Raw genomic sequence first — 21221 nt, 5'->3', positions numbered from 1 at the left:
CATAGATTGATACACCGCATGCCAGCGAGAGCTTGGTGTCCTGCTACCGCTCGTCTAGTCGTCGCCACAATTTGTAGTAACAGGATTAGTTTATTATCGTAGTGGTGCGAAGACAGCTCTCAGCATGATGCTCCCTGCGACGAGCAGCAAACAACTGCCATTCACAGAACGACCGTCACCAAGGACACAGAGTTCCACTATCTGTCACATTGGCCTCTTTGCTGTCCCTGGAGTGGATTATGAGTGTACAAGCAGAATGGCTGAAAATTCCTACCACACCCTGCAGTTCGTAACCCTGTGGAGTGTCATAGATGCTGCTTCAGTGAACATCGCCGTCTGTCTTAATCCCTAGAAAGTCTCATCCACACGGTTACCTGTGATGTTTTCTGAAATCAAGGAGAAGGGGCATTTTACTGCTCTTACTGCTCTGTGGGCCTGTAGCCTGTCAATTGACACAGTGACGTATTTGCGCTGATTGGAACAGATGCATCGCCCTTCGATGCTGATCGACAACATCATCTCGACGGACTGAGCGGCCCGACAACGACCGACCGCGCGGCTCAATGACGATGCAGCGCCTGCATCTTAACGGGGTTAGTCGACCAAGCCTTCATTGCCGGCGCGGATTGGAACAGACGCGAGTCTTGGACATCGATGCTTTGTCCATCCAAGGAATGTCCGTCACCTACCCAGCCGGACATTGGGCATAGTTTCCTCGTCTCTCCGCTGTGTCTCCTTCCTCCCCCACCTTTCCGACTAATTCTCTGATGATCTGCCGATGGCGGAGCAAGATGATGACCCAGGTCATCTTAGCGGCTCAACCGATTCTCTTCTGCTGGACTGCTCCCTGCGTCGCCTGACTGTCATTTATGTCTAGTCTACCTCCCCTTTGTCTCTTCCACCCCTCCCATCTTGTACAGCCACCGCAACACTGCATGTGGTGATCGCTAGTCCCAAGCTGGTTTGTTTGACTCTCTTTGACTTTTTGGTTCCCCTAAAGTTCTTTCCCCCTTGCCGGTCTGCCTGACCCGATCGGCATTTCGACCCCTTTTTTACTTTTCTCCCCACTACCTTCTATTCCCCATAGGATGTGTGTCCATGTTATACTATGTTCTAGAAACTCATGATGTAATCTTTGTAACTCGCTAATCCTCATTTAAAGCGCTCCGATACCTCCGGGTTTAGCCAGCGCTATATAAAACTCTGCAAATAAATAAATAAAGATGGAGCGGTGCACAGAAAGCTACCAAGGTGATGGATTTCTCTATATGTAAGGGTGTGAATACCTTGGGCAAGAATGCATCATTTCATTACAGAAATAATTTGTCTGTGAAAAAAGATGTACAAAGTGGAACCCACTGATAATGACTGAAGGTCACTGACTAGCCTGGCCAATGTTACAAGTGATGAAAAATTAGGCTTGGATAGTGAGAAGGTAGAGAAAGCAACTTGGCATGGGCTCAAAGAGAGTGCTTGAGAGGTAAATGAGTACCAAATTAAGGTCCCACTACGGCATTACAAAGCGTGTTGGTGTGAACATGTGAATGAGCCCCTTCAGAAAACACATCACAACAGGTGGCTTGAAAAGGGAGGGCTGATTCGTTAAACGTAGGAAGGAAGGGCAGCACGAACTTTAACATGGAACCGTTAGCAACTATGCGACTTTACACACTTTCCAAGCGCCACTTTGTTCTTGTGTTTGTTGTGTTCTTCATTTGCTTTGGTTTAACAGTCTTCACTGGCATTGCAGACCCTAAAGTGATTGAGAGTTCCACTTTGCACATAGATACAAATACCACGACACAGGTTGGGCCATATTTATTGGAATCTCAACCACTGTCTACATACGATCAGCAACTTTGGTTAACATGTGTTGTTGTTTTGAAGCAACCAGAAGAATCCGTCATCTCAGTCAATTTTAAGGTATCTCTTAAAATAAGTGGAGTGGTCGGGGATGCAACAACAAAGTTGATTAGTACTCCAACTCATAATCGTACAAGGGCCCTCCGTTGTGAAAGGAAATGTGCAGAAATTATTGTGGTCCACCTTGGCTATTTGAACTTCACTCAATACAAGACTGCAGTTGCTTTTGAAGACCTACAATATACAATTGCAGGAGTTAATTTCACTTGGAAATCTTACAACCCGTCCTTTTCGCAAGTGGAAGTATGGTTTCGATTTGTTTTTGAGGTTCTTACGTTTATGGCCACATGTCTGTTTGCTCATTTTTTGCGGAAATTCTCCAAGAGAGACTGGGGAATTGAACAGAAGTGGATGTCCATTCTTCTGCCTCGTCTTCTACTTTATAATGACCCTTTTTTCCCTCTCTCCTTACTCGTGAACAGTTGGTTTCCAGGAATGTTGGATGATCTTTTCCAATCCATTTTCCTCTACTCGTTGTTGCTCTTGTGGCTGTGTGTCTACCATGGGATACGAGTGCAGGGAGAAAGGAAGTGCCTGACGTTCTATTTACCTAAAATCTTCATTGTTGGGATGGCATCCGTGACTCTTGGTATTTGGCAAAAGGTAAATGAACTACGAGACCCAACATACCAGTACAGAGTCAACACCGGCAATTTTGAGGAAATTAAAATTTTCTTACTCGTGGTCGCTTCTCTATGTCTTATACTTGCTTTTCCTGATTGTATTTGCTTACTCAGAACTACAAAATATGCAATATGTTGATCTTAGGTTAAAGTTTTTGACAGCACTTACGTTTGTGGTGCTCGTAATCAGCATTGTTATACTCTACTTAAGGTTTGGAGCTCGAGTCTTGCAGGACAACTTTGTAGCTGAGCTGTCCACTCACTACCAGAACTCTGCAGAATTTCTATCTTTTTATGGCCTGTTGAACTTCTATCTTTTCACCCTGGCCTTTGTTTATTCACCATCAAAGAATGCTCTGTATGAGTCGCTGTTGAAAGACAATTCTGCTTTTTCCAAGCTGAATGACTCGGACGATGATGTGATTTATGGGAGCGACTATGAAGAAATGCCACTGCAGAATGGCCAAGCCATCCGGGCCAAGTACAGAGAAAAGTCTGATAGTGACTGAACTTCAGAGGCGAGAAGGGATCTACCAGAGGTCAAGTGATTGTGAGGCTTTCCTTTCGGGACCACTTCCACACTTTGTGCAGATGTCTGCTAGCGCTTGGAATACTTTTGATAAAAGAAGGATTTTTACTTGTGTTTGTTTACTGGACTATCAAAAACTGAAGGAAACCCTTAGGAGGGCGTATGCCTTGAAAATGTATTTAATTTTTACTCCGCATCTGTCAGGAGCATATACTGCGGCTTCGGACAGGATTCCAGTGGTAGCCTCTGACTGATTACTGTAGTCTTTGGACTGGTTCAAAATGTTTGTGTCTTTTTAGAGAATTACATGCAGCTTATTCTTGTAGGGTGGTTTTCGGCGGTGACAATTTTTGTAAAATCTGCATGTTCTTTTGTTCCAATGCACTCACAAAAAAAGTATCTGTCGCTACTCGTTTCACATGGAAAGTTAAATATTAACTGTTGCCCCAGCAAGGCATTGCTGGGCAAAGGGCAAACAAAACAGAACATTATCTGATAACTCCATTCAGGGGTTGGACGTTTCGGAGGGAAACACCAAGGAACAAACTTCTTCCAGTGTCCTTCATAGACACATTTTTTTTATGGACATCTGGCTGCTAAAAGGACACAAACCATCAGCTGTCGCCATTCAATTTTCATGCAAGGAGGTATAAGTTGTGCAGGCTGAGATGCAAGACTCAAAACCAACAGCAGCGAAAGGAAATCCTCCCGAAGTGGCAGTCAGATCGGAGGACAGATTCACTTGGCCCGAAGTTCAAGGTACCACACACTCCTCACCCAGCCCTGAGCCACTAGAATGGCTTGGGTCCATTCTCTCTTGATCCTATTTAGTAACCTGGGAAGGAGATGTACGGATGGAAAGGTGTACAGGAGTACTGACCCCAAATGCTGGCTGAAGGAATCTCCGAGGGAGTACTACTTTGGGAACTCCAATGTGTACACATTTCGACACTGTATGTTCTCTGCAGTGGCAAGTACTTCAAGCAAGGGTTCTCGCTATTGCTTGAAGATGCCCTGTGCCACCTCTGAGCGTATCTGCCATTAGTGATCCGTTAGACAACGTCAGCCTATGACCTGGAATTTAAAGACCTTGCGAGGTGCTGGTCATTCAGTGAGATGCCCTTAGCATTCAGGCACTTAAAGGGATGCAAGGACTCTTGGCATAGAACCCATGACCCCATGCTGCCCTATTTGTTGTAATACCACCTGCCGGCCATGTTGTCCATGAGAATCTGCACCCGTTTCCCCATTGATGGTCAGGAGGAATGCCTTCAGTGCCAAGCAAATTGCCTGTAACTACAATAAATTGATGTGGAGGAGAGCCTCCACTAGAGACCAGAGTCTTTTGATTGCCACCATTCCCAGATGAAGATCCCAACCAAGGAACGGATGCATCCATCACAACTGATAGCTCTAGGTGAGGAAGGGGTCTGCTGCAGGACCAGCGGCGGTTGAGCAGCCATCGGTGCAGATCCTTTGCAGTCTTAATCAACACCTGGATGGGGCCTGATAGGTTGCCTTGGTGCTGTGCCTTCAGATCTCACTGCAGAGCTCGCATCTGCCACCTGGTGTGGTCCACAAACAGAATATAGGAGGCCAAGAGGCTGAGAGGCCTCAGAGCTGCTCTCACCAAGACCCAGGTCAAGGGTTGAAACATCAGTATCATAGGCCAAATGTCCTGGACTAGTTGAGATGGAAGGATGGCTCAGAAGAGCACTGTATCCAGGATGCGTCCAATGAAGGGAAAGGTTTGAGAAGGAGTCAGGTGTGACATTGACACGATGATGGAAAGGGGTTGGAGCTGGGGCGTGGGTAGTATGTTGCCACTGGGGGCTTGGACTGCAGGCCAATGTTGTCACACCACTAGTCTGTTTACTGGATGGCACAATTCGGGTTTCACCCAGGTGACCTCCAGCACCACAATGAGGACCTCATTCAAAGGTAGTATTGGTTCTTCACTGGTCTCTGCTGGATTGGAACCTCAGTCCAGACATTTATATTTACTTTTTGTGTAGGAAGAGTACGGTAAAGAAACTCTGCCGCCCTCCTAATCACTAGGGTGATTGAGGCAGAGACTTCAGTGGCCACAGCTTGATGTGGGGAGGATGCCCAGTGGTGATTTAGTGTCTAGACCACTGTCATCCTGGGGGTCTTCAAAAATGTTCCCTTAATCACACAAAATTTACTTCATAGTCACCATCATCATTGTTATCATAGTAGTGGTATGTTCCTGGGTTATAATGAGTATAATGTCGAGGGCCAGAGGATAGAGGCTGAGCTTCCGAGTCCAATAAAATTATCAGATCCGTGTCCACTGTCAGACCCAGCATCAGGGCTTAGGCTGGTGGTGTCAGTCGTGGCGCCGTGGATGGCATTGGTCGTTATGTGAGCAGCAGCAGCGCCATTCTCGAGTAAGGGTCAACCTCGGCCATAGGTCAGGTGGCACGGTCAGAGGCAGGGACTGATTTGCAGACTGGGTCGACACGGGGTTCAGACTAGCAACCTCCTTGGATCCCTAGGAAGTGAAGGTGCCTCAGTGGGATCCGTTGGGGTATCAAATATTTTCTCAATAGCCTCTTTCAACAGACAGAGTTTGTCAGCTGTAGCGGTACACTCAAGGAGGAGTTTGGAACAGAAACACTGCTGCAGTCCAGCCAGTAAACTGCTTCGCATCCTTGAGGTAACCGGGGCGCTGTACGATTCCAAATGTTCCCTGTGAACTTGTAAAGAATGGGATTTGTGCCGCTGTTGCATTTTGTACTGCTGCCAGCTTTTGCTTCTGAATATTTTCTTTGCTGAGCATATATTTTTCTGTCCCTGCACAATAAATTCTATGTTTACCCATTTCTTCGTGAATGGGCTTAACTCAGCATGTGAATTACTATATTTCATCTCAGAGAAGGAATCCACTAATGAAGCAGTTTTACCCATTTACAAACTGGTAGACACGAGAGACTCACTTGCAGGCCAGCAGCAGAGAACCAAGAGCAATGTTCATTTTTAGTGAACTGCTGTCTTCAAACTTAAACTGGACAAAGTGACCATGATGCTGGTAAGAAGGGGGCTGTGGAATTCATGGGAATAACCATAACGTAAGACTATAGGATCATTCCACCTTCGAAATGTACCAGAGGCCTGGCATTGTTTTGAGCTTTTTGAGATTTTGCAACAACACAGCATTATCCTGAGGTAACTCAAGCTTAATCCAAATTTCTCAAGAATGTTGGTCTGGCTCAGCCAACTCTCATCCCCAATGGAAGGCTTGTCTAGATCATTTGAAAGGTTTCTGGAAATTCGTTACCAATAAATCACTGAGAGAGGGAGAAAGTGAACGCTTTTTTCTAGGCTTAGACCTATAGTCATTCTTGCTGCATTCAAGCTTCTCAGTGCTTCTCCCTAATTCCCTTAAAAGTAGACTTATTGTTCAACAATACTCTGTGTACACTTGGCTGCATCTCTAAAACAATCTTCCTTTCTTTCACTGTGGTTCGCTGTGCTGCGTCTTTCAAGTGCACCACTAAAACAAACAAATGTTTACTTTTTCAATAGTCTGCCCATCCTCTATCAAAATCAACCTAGTTTATAAAGGAAGGATCCACTGAAGATATATCCAGGCAGACACAGACATATGGGTTGCTCAGAGGACTGGAGAAGTGGTCAAATCTAACAATTAAAACTGTTGTAAAAATCAGTCCTGATTGCATCAACGAAGCGCTTAGCAAGTGGGTCTCTCGCTATAGGTGTCTCAGAGAGGACAATGGAATTCCTCCCACAAAGCAATTACTGAGACAAACATTGACAAAGCAAATAGGTCTAACCTAGAAGTGCTATTGGCGTTGGCATTGTTTAGCAGCCATACTGTACAGCAGCGTGGATGGTTTGCAGTGTGGCTAAAACTAATTTTAAAAAGCGCAATGACACAACCAAGGCAAATGCACTTTTTTTTCAAAGTGCATTAGCACTGGATGCATCATAGTCCTTTTTTATCCAAGCTGAACAGCAGCCATGCTGCTATGCAGCATGGGCACAACCATTGCCAAAGTCGGAAATGCTCATGCTGTATAACATGAACAAAATTCAAAGGCAGATTCAATAGTCTCAAAGGCGAGACTTATTGGCTTTACCAATGTTTGCTAGGTCTTGGCACAGCACCCCTGTGATTCTGTACAAATCAGTTAATATCCCATGTGTGAGAAGTTGGCCTGGTATATGATGCTCACTAGTTAAAGTGATCACCTTGTACCATGCCAAGCAACCCTTATGGTGTGGTTGTAAGTCAACCTTGTCGGACTAGCTGCCCTAGTGTAGCGTAGGCTAAGCAGTCTTTGAGGCTAAACTCGTGAAGCGTGTTAAGCCAGCTGTTTTACCAAATGCAACCCCTTTTATACCAATGAAAGGACACCACACAGATATATATTCAATATATATATGTATTTATTTCTCAAAGTAACCCCTAGTCTCTTTATGAGCACAGGAGCACAAATCGTCAAACAAGATTACAGTAGAATACACAGAAGTTGCACTTTATATGGATAGGCCCTGGTGGCCACTCGAACCATATACTAAAATAGTGGTATAAGTACCACGAACAGAAAAGGGAAAAGGCCTAGGGCCTCTAGAATCGCTGGGCCTACAAGGAGCTAACTTCAGTTAGTGACCAGGAGGTCCACGGGTGGCGTGTGCAGAGCAAATAGTCACACGCGTGCTCCCATAGGTTTCAATGGGTGTGTAAAAAGTACAAAGTTACTGCAAAGAGGATCTTCCGGATGGACTAGGAACTCAAGATTTGGAACACAGGCACTAGAGATGTAATACTACACTTGGGCACAAATGTGCCAGCTTTACCTCACCCACAGGAAGCGGGTGCATAGGCCTCGAAGTGCGTTGGGTTTCTTCTAACTGTTCCGTGGAGCCTGAAGACAAAGATGCTGCAGGCGGTCGGTCCGGGAGAGATGCAGTGGATCCAAGAGTGGATCGGAGATGTTGAAGACCTGTAAGCAGAGGGGACAGTGTTCACAGTCACTAGCCAGTGACCAGCGTGGCACCAGGTGGGTACCAGGCAATGTCGGGTGCAAACAGGAAGAAAGGTGTAGCTTGTCTCTGCAGCCACGTGGTCCCTGGAGGTCGATGACGTCCAGGAGTCGGTTCACGAGCTGTCCCACGCAGGCTCTCGCTGTCGGCGGTGTCGGCGACTTGATCGAAGCAAACAAGCCTTGGCAAAAGCAATTGTTGTAGGAGATGAAATAAGCTGATGGTTCTGACCAGCAAGGTCAGAAGGACTGCTCCTTTGGAGGGGAGCAAGGGCCAGTCTGGAGCAACCAGACCAGCGGTGTATTTCGTAAAGTTCGTCGCCAAGATGGCTACTAGCCAGCGGGCCAGCAACCGGTTAGCCGCGTCGAGTGGCAAAATGCAGAAGGGCCCCACGCAGCTCGTGGAGATGCTGGAGGGCTCACCTTTGGTGCAGATGCTGCTCGGGTGTTGGGCTTCTCAGATCCCAAAGCACAACTTGGAGGGAGCCTCGGTTGTTGCACTTGTCAGCTTGTCGTGGTCGTTTCAAGATGGCTGGCTCCACGTGTCTCGGTGCCTCCACGGGTCTCCTCTTTTCTGGGACTGTGGATCGGGCGGGGAGAGGTCTGGAGGTCCAGGTCTTGTCAGTCTCTGGGCTCGGGCTCCGGCGGGAGGCGGCGGCAAAGCAGACGTTGATTCGCTGGATGGTGCTTGCGTTAGCAAGGTGGTCACTCCCTGACCACAGGGGAGATTTCCTTCAGTCTTCTGTGCAGCAGAATGTCGAAGTTCCCGTCTTCTTCTTAGTTTCAAGTTGATTCCAGGATGTCTGAAGTCTTAGGACACAGCGCCTACCTTTAAGCGGATTCTAGGGGCCGGACTACCTACTAGGTCCCTCCCTATGGGTGGGACCAGGAAGGGGGGTGGTTACACCCCCAATCCTTTGTCCAGCTCGCCCCAGGCCCGGGACTGGTGTGCCCCAGGACCGGTTTGAACTGGGATATGCACCGAGGCTCCTTGTGAGCCACAGGCATGTCTGGTTTCTTTCAAGCCCTACCTGACCAATACACAAAATCCTGTCTGGGGTGGTGCATGCACCTCCCCTGGCAGGAAACCCTTTGTCCACACCTCCCAAGCTGGAAGGACTCCCAGCAGCAGGAGGGCAGACTTGTGTCTGTGGTGGCAGCATCCATTTTGTGGAGCTGAGGCTATGTCTGATTTTACCCGGGTTTCAGGTACTGTACATGTCGTGTCCCTCTAGAAGGGTGGAATGCTAACCCCGTCGCCAGAATTGGCGAGGGGTTAGTATTCCAATTCGTATGACACCTTACTCGACATGTTTTGATAAAGCCAAACCAAAGATAGCATTTAACCGCGAGGTTCATAATGCACTTAAGAGTATATGGTATGACGATATCTGGAAACAGTAGAAGGAAGTTGTTCCGACCACTGCAGACAGGCTCAGCTCATGCTAGAGCACCATCTCACATGGAACCAAGCACTCTGCCTTCAGGATTGTTAAGGCCTGCCATAGGAGTGACTTATAGGTTACCATGTGTCCCATTTAAGGTTAGGTATAGGTATACTACACCTAAGTAAGAGGTGATTACACCAACTTACCCCAGCTGAGTGATCAGCCAGTTGTGTCAGATTGTTAGGCCAAGCCTGGGGTGGCATAATACATGCTTCAGCCCCTGGCAGGCCCTGGGTACACCAATGCCCTGGGTACCTAGTGTACGCTGGTACAGGGGCTGACAGGGTGATCCACTTCCAATTGGTTATGCACCTAGGGTGCATAGTTTTAATTTAGTAGAGAGAACAGCAGTCTGGGGGTCTGATTGGCAGGCCCACAGCCTCAATATGTCAAAAACCAGTGAAGCAAAAAGCAAAAATTTGGGGTGACCATAGGATAGCAGACCCTCCTCTCCTACACCATGCATGAAATGAAAAAAAATATATGGCATTTTGTAAATAAAATGCTATCACATAAATAAAGCAATTGAGCCCATGTCTATGTCTAGGTGATGATGGAGCAGGTAAAACAAAATTTTGTATACCTCCTCTAATTTGCATGTAACTAATTACGTAATCATTCTAAAATTAATTTAAGTAACATGTTTGCAGTGAAAATTTATTAATCAACTTTTTCACCTTGATAACCACAAGATACACGTGGGACTAAATTGCTAACTGCATGGCAGAATAATTAATTAATTAACTATGGTACGCAAACTAATCCTAGATTGTGGTGAAATAGTAGAATTGCATGATTTATGTTGCTTTGTGATTGTCTGTGCTTTAAATTCATCAAATGGTAAGTATTATTGCTTTAAATGTTGCCACAGCTAGGAAAATACTAATATATAATGGGATTAGTGTGGGTTTAAACATTAGCATCTTCATTTCTATATTTTAATTACTGCTTTGTCTATTTTTGCTAAAGTTGGCATTCGGGCCTACTAGGCCGCAGTACTCAAGATGGCGTTCTCTGAAGCAGATGCCACCATGTGAGCGCGATGATTTCTGCGCATGCCCGGATGGCTCTGGAGATCACCAAGTAACCTGAACTTCTGACACCGCGTTCCCTACCAAGGACAGGAATTGTAATTGACTGCCAGCCAAATACATGACTATGTGGGAACAGCGGAAAGGACAATACAGAACCTGTGAAACAAGGACTTCTTTTCCTTGAAGTGCTACATTCGCTGCTCTCGCCTAGGAGCCAGAACGAAACCCAGCAATTTGCGCCTTCCCATGCCAAGTCATCATGAAGAACCGGTTTTGCGCTGAGAAACTTTCAATAACCTACAGATAACCCCGAACTGTCCAATCAGAAAATTTTCTCTGCCCCTAAATGTTGCCGTGTTAGTATGAAGTTAGAGGGAAAAAGGGTATAAGAAGCCATCATCCCCCATTGGGTGTCGTCTATTGGGTTGATCATTCGTGGCGTTGGGTTGCATTGAGCTAGTATTGATCCGTTGCCTTGGGTTTATTTGGCGTTTGGGAGAAGAGCTTTGTTGTGCATCCTATATTTCTGCCTGACGGTTTGATCCTTCGCTGTGGGTCAGACAGCCTGTCCAGGGAGTTTTACCTGAGAATGCGGGGAAACTCTCTATTTGATCTGTGACCATCATCGCTTGCTAATTGGTAACTGATTAATTGCATTTGTCCTAATTAATGATTATTTCTAAATGTTTGATTTCTCTTTAATAATACTAAAAATGTATATTATGAGCTGTAGTTAATAAATGTAAATGTAAAGAAGTTTTATTGATTAGATAAATAACAATTGAAATAATAAGAAATGAGCTTGTGGTTTTTTAATTAATTACAGAAAATACCAAATGTTTCCTAGGCTTTAATCGTGATTTAGCGGGTTCTAATTCACCATCAACCAGTCCAAATAATTGGTCCATCAACCAAGTGGTGGAGTGCCTTGATGTTAAGGTCAGGATTCTGAAGATGTATATGTAGAAGGTGCATATAATGTAAATACAATGTTATCCTGATAGTTAATAAGGTACCCACATGTCAAGCGCCTTATTCTCCTGCGTGCAGATTCGAGTGAGTTTGGTTGAATGACGAGTGTGTTGGTGTTATGGGCCCCACAATGAATGAGCTGTTGTGAATAAGAATCTGTGACATAAGGAGAATATGCAAATCTTGACCTCCGCGCTGCATCAGTGAAAATACATTTAGAAGCAGATATCTGTTGACATAATAAACGTACATTTAAAAGGACGCATATTGTGTCAACAGATATCTGCTTCTAAATGGTTTCTTTGAAGTATGTGTGACATAGTAAGTAAAACATAGCTACAAATGGTAAGAGGTTCAACAGGGAAGAAGAAAAAATAAAAGTAGCACGGCAGTCTCAGCTTGATCAGTGGTAGAACAGCAATCAAGCTGAAGTACTCAGTACTTAGTAGATGGACCAACCGAAAGAAGAAGAAGTGCAGCCAGCACACACTTGCCAATTAGATGGCAGCAAATAGGAGTGACAATGAAGCCAAGAAATGTTAAGCAATGGGTGGGCTGCAAGACCCTAGTTGTATACAATACCTTCCTCAAGTAAAAAGGACAGAGTGGCGTTATTCTACTTCACGGTTTGTCATAACATCCAAAGGCTTTTTCTGGAGCACTAAAACTAGTCCACACAGTAGAACTATACTGTTAAATCGAACTCTCCAGAGCCAAAGTCCAGCTTTGGATCACTATATTAATTCTGTAAATATCACTCTAAATTGAAGCTTAAGTGGCTCTGTTTGCTGTAGTCATTTCCTTGAAGCCTCATGTTGACTGTGCTATAACAGCTTCTTCTGCCCTAATGTTCTTGGTAAACCATTTGCTGAAGCTGAGAATGATAAGCAGCTAAAAGACAGCATGCAAAAAATTACTTATCAGAGGAAGTGCGGTATTTCCGGTCTATGTACACCTACACATTACGAAAACCCTTCTCGCCATCTTTGGCTCAGCAACAAGAGCAATCAATTCCAGGGGCGCAATACAGCCCGAATGCAGCACAGAGGGCCCCCCAATCCTTCAGAGGTACGCAACTCCTAAAAGGGCCCCTTTCGTACATAGAGCAATGAATATCTGTGAGATACAGGCAATACGGGGGTTCCTCTTTATATTCTGCAGAGGAGCCCCATCATTTTGCATAACGTCACTGATCAATTTTCTCATACCAACCATCTGTACACAAGTTGGATTCCCAAGAACAATCTGGCACATGCGCAGTCAGCAGATATTTACCATGTTGAAAGCATCCGATGGTATTTATACTGAAACATTATTGATTTGCAATATTCTTTGATCAACCTACCAGTTGGCTCTTATTTTTCTGTATTTCTCGGTTTGAAAAACGGTTGTGTGAAAATGTGAAATGTTCACTAACACTTGGTGTCTGGCACTTTGCTGTGTTACTCATTGTTCCCTTCCTTTATTTAGTCTTCTATGGCGTGTTTAATGCTAAGGACGATGCGAATAACGGCATTCTGGAACTGCAGGTGTTAGGAAATGAACATTACTGTTGTACACATTAGAGGCATTGACAAGAAAACTGGAATCACTGGATTATACCACAGGTCAGTAAATACTGGTGAACAAGTTCATTTTTCAAAGTTACATGTTACACACACACACATGCCCTTGTAGCATGTGTGTGCGCAACATGTGGTCACATGGCGATTTCAGGAGTGCAACAGGGTGTCCTTTTGGCACCCATGAAATTGCATGCGCTATTTGCGAGTTCCTATTTCGTACTCGGAAATTGCGCATGCAATTTCCATTGATTCCTATGGGCCACATTGGAATGAATGGGTAGTAATTCCTTAATTTCGACTCGCAATTTGCGAGTCGCAATCAAGGAATGTTTAGGAATCGCAAAATCTTTTGTGATTCCTACTTGCATAGACAATTGTGATTCTTTAATTGCGATTCTTTAAAAATCGCAATTAAAGATTTTCAATTGCCTATTTTGATGCATGTGCACCTTAGTAGATCATGACAAGATACTTAGATCAGTTCTACACATCTTTGAGACAAATCGAGTGGTGGTAAGGAACGAAAAGTGCAAATTCTGGAAAAGAGACATTGAATTTTTGGGACATTCTGTCTCAAGCAATGGCATTTCCCCAAGACTTGGGTTGGTTAAAGAAGTTGTAGAATGTCCAGAACCCAAAAACAGGGAGGAGCTGCTCTCGTTCATTGAGATGTGTGAATTTTAAGCTAGGTTTATTCCGGAGTATGCCACTAGTTCTGTCTAATATGTTGAAAAACAAGGTTCCATTTATATGAGATAGTCCATGTCAAGACACATTTTGACCCTGGTTTGTCTTGTACCATCACAGTGGATGCCATTAAGTATGGCTTGGGTGCTGTTCTAACTCAACGTGCTGGTGAGGGCGATGTGGTCATTAGTTATGCTTCCAGAGTGTTGCCAGAGTTAAATTATTCTGTAATCGAAAAGGAGTTGTTGGCATATTGTTGGGAGTTGTGTGTGAGGCGGAAAATATGTTATACAGACTGATCACAAGTCCCTTGTATACATTTTGAGTCAAGACAAGATTAAGTACACCACCCCTCGCATTGCTCGTCTGACAACCAAATTGCTTCAATATGATTTTGAAGTACGGTGCATTCCGTGTAAAGAGAACGTCGTGGCGGATTTCCTATCTAGGTTACCTGTCAGTGATCAGGACACTATAGACCTGGAAGCATAACTAATGACAACATCGCCCTCACCAGTACATTGAGTTAGAACAGCACCCAAGCCATACTTAATGGCATCCACTATAGACAAAGAAGATTGCTTCATCGCACTAATCGATGCCGATGAGTGTAAAGCCTGTACTAAGATTGCTTGGTTAACAGCTGTTGAGAATGATATTGTTTTGAAAAGAGTCAGAGAGTTAATTGTTGGTGGTTGGTCAAAAGAAAGGAACTTGTGTTCAGAAATACAATCTTTTTCAAAAGTTAGGGATGATCTTTCTACTGAGGATGCGGTGGTGAGGGGGGAGTGATAAATGTAAGCCCCAAGTTCTCATTTGTCCTATGTTAGTTAACAATGCTCATGCAGGACATCTTGGTTCGGCAATGATGAAGAGAAGGATTACAGCCCATTATTGGTGGCTGTCTATGGACAGGGATGTGGACATGTTGGTAAAAGAGTGTGGTATGTAGCAGAGCTGAGAAAGGGGTCAAAGTGGTGACTTCACCTCCACAACCAATATCTTTGCCTGAAAGGTCATGGATGAAGGTGGGCACTGATATGGTGGGACATTTTCATTTCCCTCCATATTATTTACTTTATGCTTATGGGTTAATGGACTACCATAGTAAATGTTTCTGTCGGGTATCACATATTCCTTCAACAGCCAAACAATTCATTGAGTTATTCGTGGGGGTACTCTTGTTTCAGGGCTACTCTTGTTTCAGGGCTTCCTTGTTGCGGGCAGATTCTTCTGTAATTACTCTAGAATGCCTCCAGTCGTCATGGGCGTACTCAGGCATGAGTCCTGGCATGCCGGTCCGATGGTCGGACCGGCATGCCAGGACTCATGCCTGAGCTTGGGCATCTATAGGCTGTCATCATCCCCCGCCTATGTCCTGATGAAGACCTGCACTGACTAGATAGTAGTGCAGACCCTGGGTTGAAACGTCGACAATATCCCTTGGACCAGCCCAAAGTCTCTGCGAAAAAGACGTATTTATTTAATTCGCAGAATCATTGATTTCCAATACCTGATCTCTGGCCATCTAATTTTCTTGTAAATACTTTTAGCCACCTTGTACATATTGTGCACCACTACTATATCACTGAGCACCAGATGTCACTTGGTCACATATCACAGCATATTTCACTTTGTGTTTTGACAGCCTTAAAAAATCAGTTGGGGTATTTATAAATGAAGTAATGTATATAAAAATAACTCAATACCCCATATGGTCTTCGTGTGTGTTCCTTGGATTGAAAGTAAAAGTTTATTTGAATAACTCAATGAACTGTTCGGCTGTTGAAGGAATATGTGATACCCGACAGAACCATTGTTTTCCTTTACATACGATTGCCCAGGTTCTGAGGGATACTGGGTTACCCCATTGTAACTAAACGTATTTATTTATTTATTTATTTCTTAATTTATTAGGCGCGCAGCTACCCACAATGGGGTCTCCCGGCGCCGCCGATGACCAGGCAATAACTTACCATAGTAAATGGCCAGAAGTATGTTTCTTCTCAGTTCCCACAGCTAACAATGTGGTGCGTTTCTTGAAAGATATTTTCATGAGGGAAGGTTTCCCAGAGTCTATCATTTCTGATAATGGTATTCAATTTGTGAGTCATGAAATGAAATTGTTTCTGGAAGAATCTGGTGCGAAGCACTTAAGGAGTTCACTTTACCACCCACAAACCAATGGTTTGGGGGAAAGAATTAATACAGTGGTGGTTGAATGCCTAAAGTGGGCCAAGAACAATAACTATGATGTGGATGAAGCCATAAAGTCTATGTTGTGGTTTTATCGCACAACACCCCATTTCTTCACAGAATTTTGGCATTTAGCACGACTCACATCTCCAGGTCGAAACATTGTTTGTTTGACCGACTTTTTAATATCATATCGGTTTTTCATTTTCTTCTGAATCCCTTCCACTCTAATCAACATTGACCTCTGATCTACCTTGCTTCTGACTTTGCTTTCTACAGCTTTAGAGAACGTCATTCTATCTAGACGAACCGCGAGGCTCGCAGTGGGAGCCAGGTGCACTGCGATATTGCCGGTGGCACTTGGCGGTTCAGCCAGGCTTGAAACACTTGCATAGCGGCTGATGACTGGGGGCCCTCTCTGTATACCTGCAGCAGCCCGAGAGCCCGACCCCGCACCATGGCCAGCCACCCCAGCGCTCCGGTCAATAGGTCTGTGTTCCTTGTGTGGACCCCATGTGAGGAGCGGGGTTCCACGCTGTACGGAGGCAAGCACTGATATACGCCGACTGTTTCCCTCTGAATCGGGAGGGTACTAGGGGACACGTCCTGCAACTGCTCTACCAAAGCCCCCGGTAACGTGGTGCCTGACCTTAAAATGGCGACGGTCAGGCATCTGCTCCAGTGACTGCAGCTTCGAGACTAGGCCTCTGGTCCCATCCTGTTCATTTAAAGTACTTTACCCACGTGCTGGGCCTCTAAACCTGGGGGAACACTAAAGCAGGAACAGTCTGGGCAGTGGGAGCTCTGCCTGTCTCACACACTAAACAGTGAAATCCCTGGCGCAATCCTCCAGACCAGATCTGCAGTGCCCCCACGGTGGGACCCCACAAAGCCCACAGCCATTTCTGCCATAGGAGCCAGGGCCCCAGACTGAAGTCGCGCCTTGATCCTTTTGCCACCAAAAAAGGACAGTCCACAAAAGTCTCCAGCTCCTTCACCGTAGCGATTACTGGGGCAGAGAAAGAGGGGACGGCCAGTCCATTGAAAGCATGCCACTCACGAGGGAAGACCTGCTGATCTCGCCTAGAGAGCTGAAGAATGAGCTGCGTGATGAAATATTTGATTGGATCCAAACATGGCTAGGGATTGCCTTTTGGCTCTTATCCCCTGGAATCTACCCCCTCCTCAGACCTTTTTACTCACCTGGGCTTACTTGGATTGCGGTCCTTCGACTCTCTCACTCCCGCAATTGAGTATTGACATCTTCTGAAGAACCGTTAATAGTGTGCCAACCGCAGAGCCCGGGCAACATGGCCCATGCCTGGTGGACCTACCAGATAGCTATAGAGGAGATTGGCTCTGGTTTACGCCCTCAGCCGTCACCTACCCAGCCAGACATTGGGCACAATTTTTCTCGTCTCTACGTTGTGTCTCCTTTTTCCCCCGCCTTCCTGACGAATCTCCGAAAATCTGCCAACGGCGGAGCCAAATTCAGCACGGCCGATGCCCGGTGGAGTTACTGCATGACCTGATTCTGAGTTTCTTTCCCCTTTCTACTTTTTCCCCTCTACCTTCATTGCCCCATAGGACGTGTGTCTTTGTTATGCTATGCTCTAGTTACTCATGTTACTGTGTCACACTGTTTATTATGTTGTCCTTGTTATGCTATGCTTTTTGTTACTAAGCTCCTTTAACTGATGTAATTTTGTGACTCGCTGATCCTTATGTAAAGCGCTCTGATACCTCCGGGTCTAGCCAGCGCTATATAAAACTCTGCAAATAAATACCTCTATACTTTACCCCTGGAGATGTGATCCGTGTTAAATGCCAACATTTTGTGAAGAAAGGGGATTCCAGTTTTAGGTGAACCTGTGACAGTAAAGTAGGTGTGTGGTAATGCAGTGATGGTGGTCAATGGTGAAGAAACCTACCGCGGATCCTACAGACCTCAAGAACTTCCGCCCCATCTCGCTCCTCCCCTTCCCAGCTAAAGTCATCGAGAAAACCGACAACAAACAGCTGGCCACCTTCCTCGAGACGAACAACTCCCTCGACCCATCGCAGTCCGGATTTCGAGCAAACCACAGCACCGAGACCGACCTCATCGCAGCCACCGACAACACCAGGACCCTGCTGGACAACGGTGAAACGGCCGCCCTCATCCTCCTCGACCTGTCGGCCGCATTCGACACCGTCTGCCACCGCACCCTGACAACCCGTCTCCACCGTTCCGGGGTCCAAAGAAAGGCCCTGGAATGGCTCACCTCCTTCCTCTCCGACAGAACTCAGAGAGTCCGTCTCCTGCCCTTCCGCGCAGCGCCCACCAAGATCATCTGCGGCGTACCCCAAGGATCCTCGCTCAGCCCTACCCTCTTCAATGTCTACATGAGCCCCCTCGCAGCCATCGCACGCAAAAACAACTTCAACATCATCTCCTACGCCGACGACACCCAACTGATCCTCTCCCTTACCAACGACCCCGCCACCGCCAGAGCCAGCTTCCAGGAAGGAATGAAAGACATAGCAGAGTGGATGAACCTCAGCCGTCTGAAGCTGAACTCAGACAAGACGGAAGTCCTCATCCTCGGACCATCCCCCTCCGCCTGGGACGACTCCTGGTGGCCCCCTGCCCTGGGAACCGCCCCCAAGCCCACGGACCACGCACGCAACCTGGGGTTCATCCTTGACTCCTCCCTCACCATGACCAAACAAGTCAACGCCGTTACTTCTTCCTGCTTCAACACCCTCCGCATGCTCCGAAAGATCTTCCGATGGATCCCCACTGGAACCAGGAAGACGGTCACCCAGGCCCTCGTCACCAGCAGACTGGACTACGGGAACGCCCTCTACGCCGGGACCACCGCCAAACTACAGAAAAAACTCCAGCGCATACAGAACCCATCTGCTCGACTCATCCTGGACATTCCCAGACACAGCCACATCTCGGCCCACCTGAGAGACCTGCACTGGCTCCCCGTCAGCAAGAGGATCACCTTCAGACTCCTCACCCACGCACACAAGGCTCTCCACGACATGGGCCCCGAATACCTCAAAACCCGCCTCACGTTCTACACACCTACCCACCAGCCTCGCCCTCGCCACGGTCCCACGGATTCGCAGAACCACCACCGGAGGAAGATCCTTCTCCTACCTGGCGGCCAAGACGTGGAACTCCCTCCCCACCCACCTACGACTGACCCAGGACCATCTCTCCTTCAGGAGGCACCTCAAGACCTGGCTTTTCGAGCAGTAGCGGCACCCCCCCCGACTTCCCCCAGCGCCTTGAGACCCTCGCGGGTGAGTAGCACTATCTATAAATGTTCCCGATTGATTGATTGGGAAAAATTGTAAAAGTCCAGAATGGGACTGATATTCATGAAAACACGTTTTCCAGACAGGTGAAAAATAGTAGCGTAATAAGAATATGTCTGATGTTCCTGAAGAAGTGCCACAACATGATTTACGTAGATGAACTCGTGTAAGACTTGTAAAATGGAAGCTCTGCGACGGTTATATGTAGAAGGTTGTTTATATTATGAGGAACATAGTCTTTAAAAGTTCTTATTTTGTAGCACTGGTGTTCAAATATATTTTCATAGGATGCATTTCCTATTTCTTATGTTGCTAAATGTTTTGTTTGTGTTTAGATCTATTGGGGTTGGCTTATGTTTATTTTTTCCTTATATGGGTGTTGTTATCATTTGGGGCAGAGAGCTTGATATATTTGTTTTAAATAAAAAAAGAGCTAATATATTGTGAGCATATGTATTTATTAGTCTTTGGAATGTAGTGGTAAGAGATCCACTGCCTCGTACCCTCTGGGAAGGTGTTCCACTGATGTCAGGTGGTGCACGTCCGGCAGGGAGAACACAGCTGATGCTTCTAATGTTATTGGCCCATAAAATAAACTTTCAGAAAATATCGACGACTACCTTCTCCTTCTTCGCATGCCACAACAGAATGGTTAGCAGGGAGTCAGAATGTTTTTATCTCCGGAGCTGGGATAACATTCTGCGCGATGTGACTGATAGTGATGAGCAGTACATCAAGGACAGAATAGCATGTTTAAAGTAAACATCTTGACAACATGAGCCACTTGATGTGAAAACGGCTGGCCAATGACTAAGGAGTAGAAGGCGGACCTAGGAAGCAGGGCAGAAACTAATACTCAGCACGTGAGGGTACTGTATGGGCTACGCAAAGCAGGAGACAGGACAAATGATTAGACTAGTATATCTCAAAAAGAGCACACCGATTGTTAGAATGGGGAACCTCTGGTTGGCACATTAAGTTATTTGTGACAAGCAGCGGTCCCTTCTTCTATTCAGGGCGAGGGAATTACCCCTTCAGAACAACCCCTGCTCACCCTATAGGTAGTGTGGCGCGAGCAGTCAGGGCTAAACTTCAGGGCGCTAGTCAGTTAAGCATTTATGATCACACACAGTAAACCACAATGATCCCCCACAAATGGACACCAGGCGTAAGTTGTATCAAAACATACGGAGGTTTTATATAAAAGATTCTTTGTTACGCAGGCATGTACAAGACCATCAATAACGGTTGCGAAATGGAAGCCACAAGATGATAATTAGGCACTGTTCTTGTCTTTGGTAACTTATTCGATCACGAGCGCTTCACAGGGCTCGGTTGAGTCGGTCCAGTCACGATGATGCGCAGTGCACCCGGGGTACAGTGGTACGGGGAAATCAGAACGTTGCGGACCCCGAGTCCGATAGAGAGTTCACTGTACCTGGGAACGTGCGATGTGCCTGGACGAGTCTTCGGGGGAGATGCAGGTTCTGCACCTCGCGGGTCTCCGGATCAAGAATTCAGCGGGCGGCTCTCGGTAGACAGGTGCGGCCCAGGGCCTCCGACACGGACTGTGCGGGAGGTCACTGCGGAGGGCGGCACGGTCAGACTCAGGCTGGGAGGTGAAGCGGGGCGGCCGGATACGTTACGACGTACGGGCGGCCGTCCGAGGCTTGATTTCACTTCCCAATTAGAAATCCGGCGGGAGGGCGAGAGGGCACCAGGCACGCTCCAGTGGCAGGCAGGTGACAGGGAAGCGGGACGGACAGCCTCGATGGGTCCAGAGCGACTCAGGTAGAGCGGGGCTCTCTGCGAGGGGAGGCGGCCAGGCTTCTGGGTGTCACGGCCCTAGGAGGGGTGGCAAGGTGCGCAGAGCACTCCGGCGGGAGAAAGCACACGGCTCGA

At 46.4% G+C, this 21221-nt stretch overlaps 1 protein-coding gene and 1 pseudogene across 1 annotated transcript in view; one reads left to right on the top strand and one right to left on the bottom strand.

Moving 5' to 3' along the window:
• Window positions 1-21221, bottom strand: part of ATG2A (autophagy related 2A) — a 2561659-nt gene that overhangs the window by 570605 nt on the left and 1969833 nt on the right. The window lies entirely within an intron of this gene.
• LOC146798255 (transmembrane protein 181 pseudogene) lies at window positions 1639-3114 on the top strand (annotated as a pseudogene).

Source organism: Triturus cristatus, chromosome 9 (assembly GCF_964204655.1).
Source record: "Triturus cristatus chromosome 9, aTriCri1.1, whole genome shotgun sequence".
In the NCBI taxonomy this organism is placed as follows: domain Eukaryota; kingdom Metazoa; phylum Chordata; class Amphibia; order Caudata; family Salamandridae; genus Triturus; species Triturus cristatus.
Note: the sequence above shows the minus strand (reverse complement) of the source record. Positions and strands in the feature narration are given on the sequence as shown.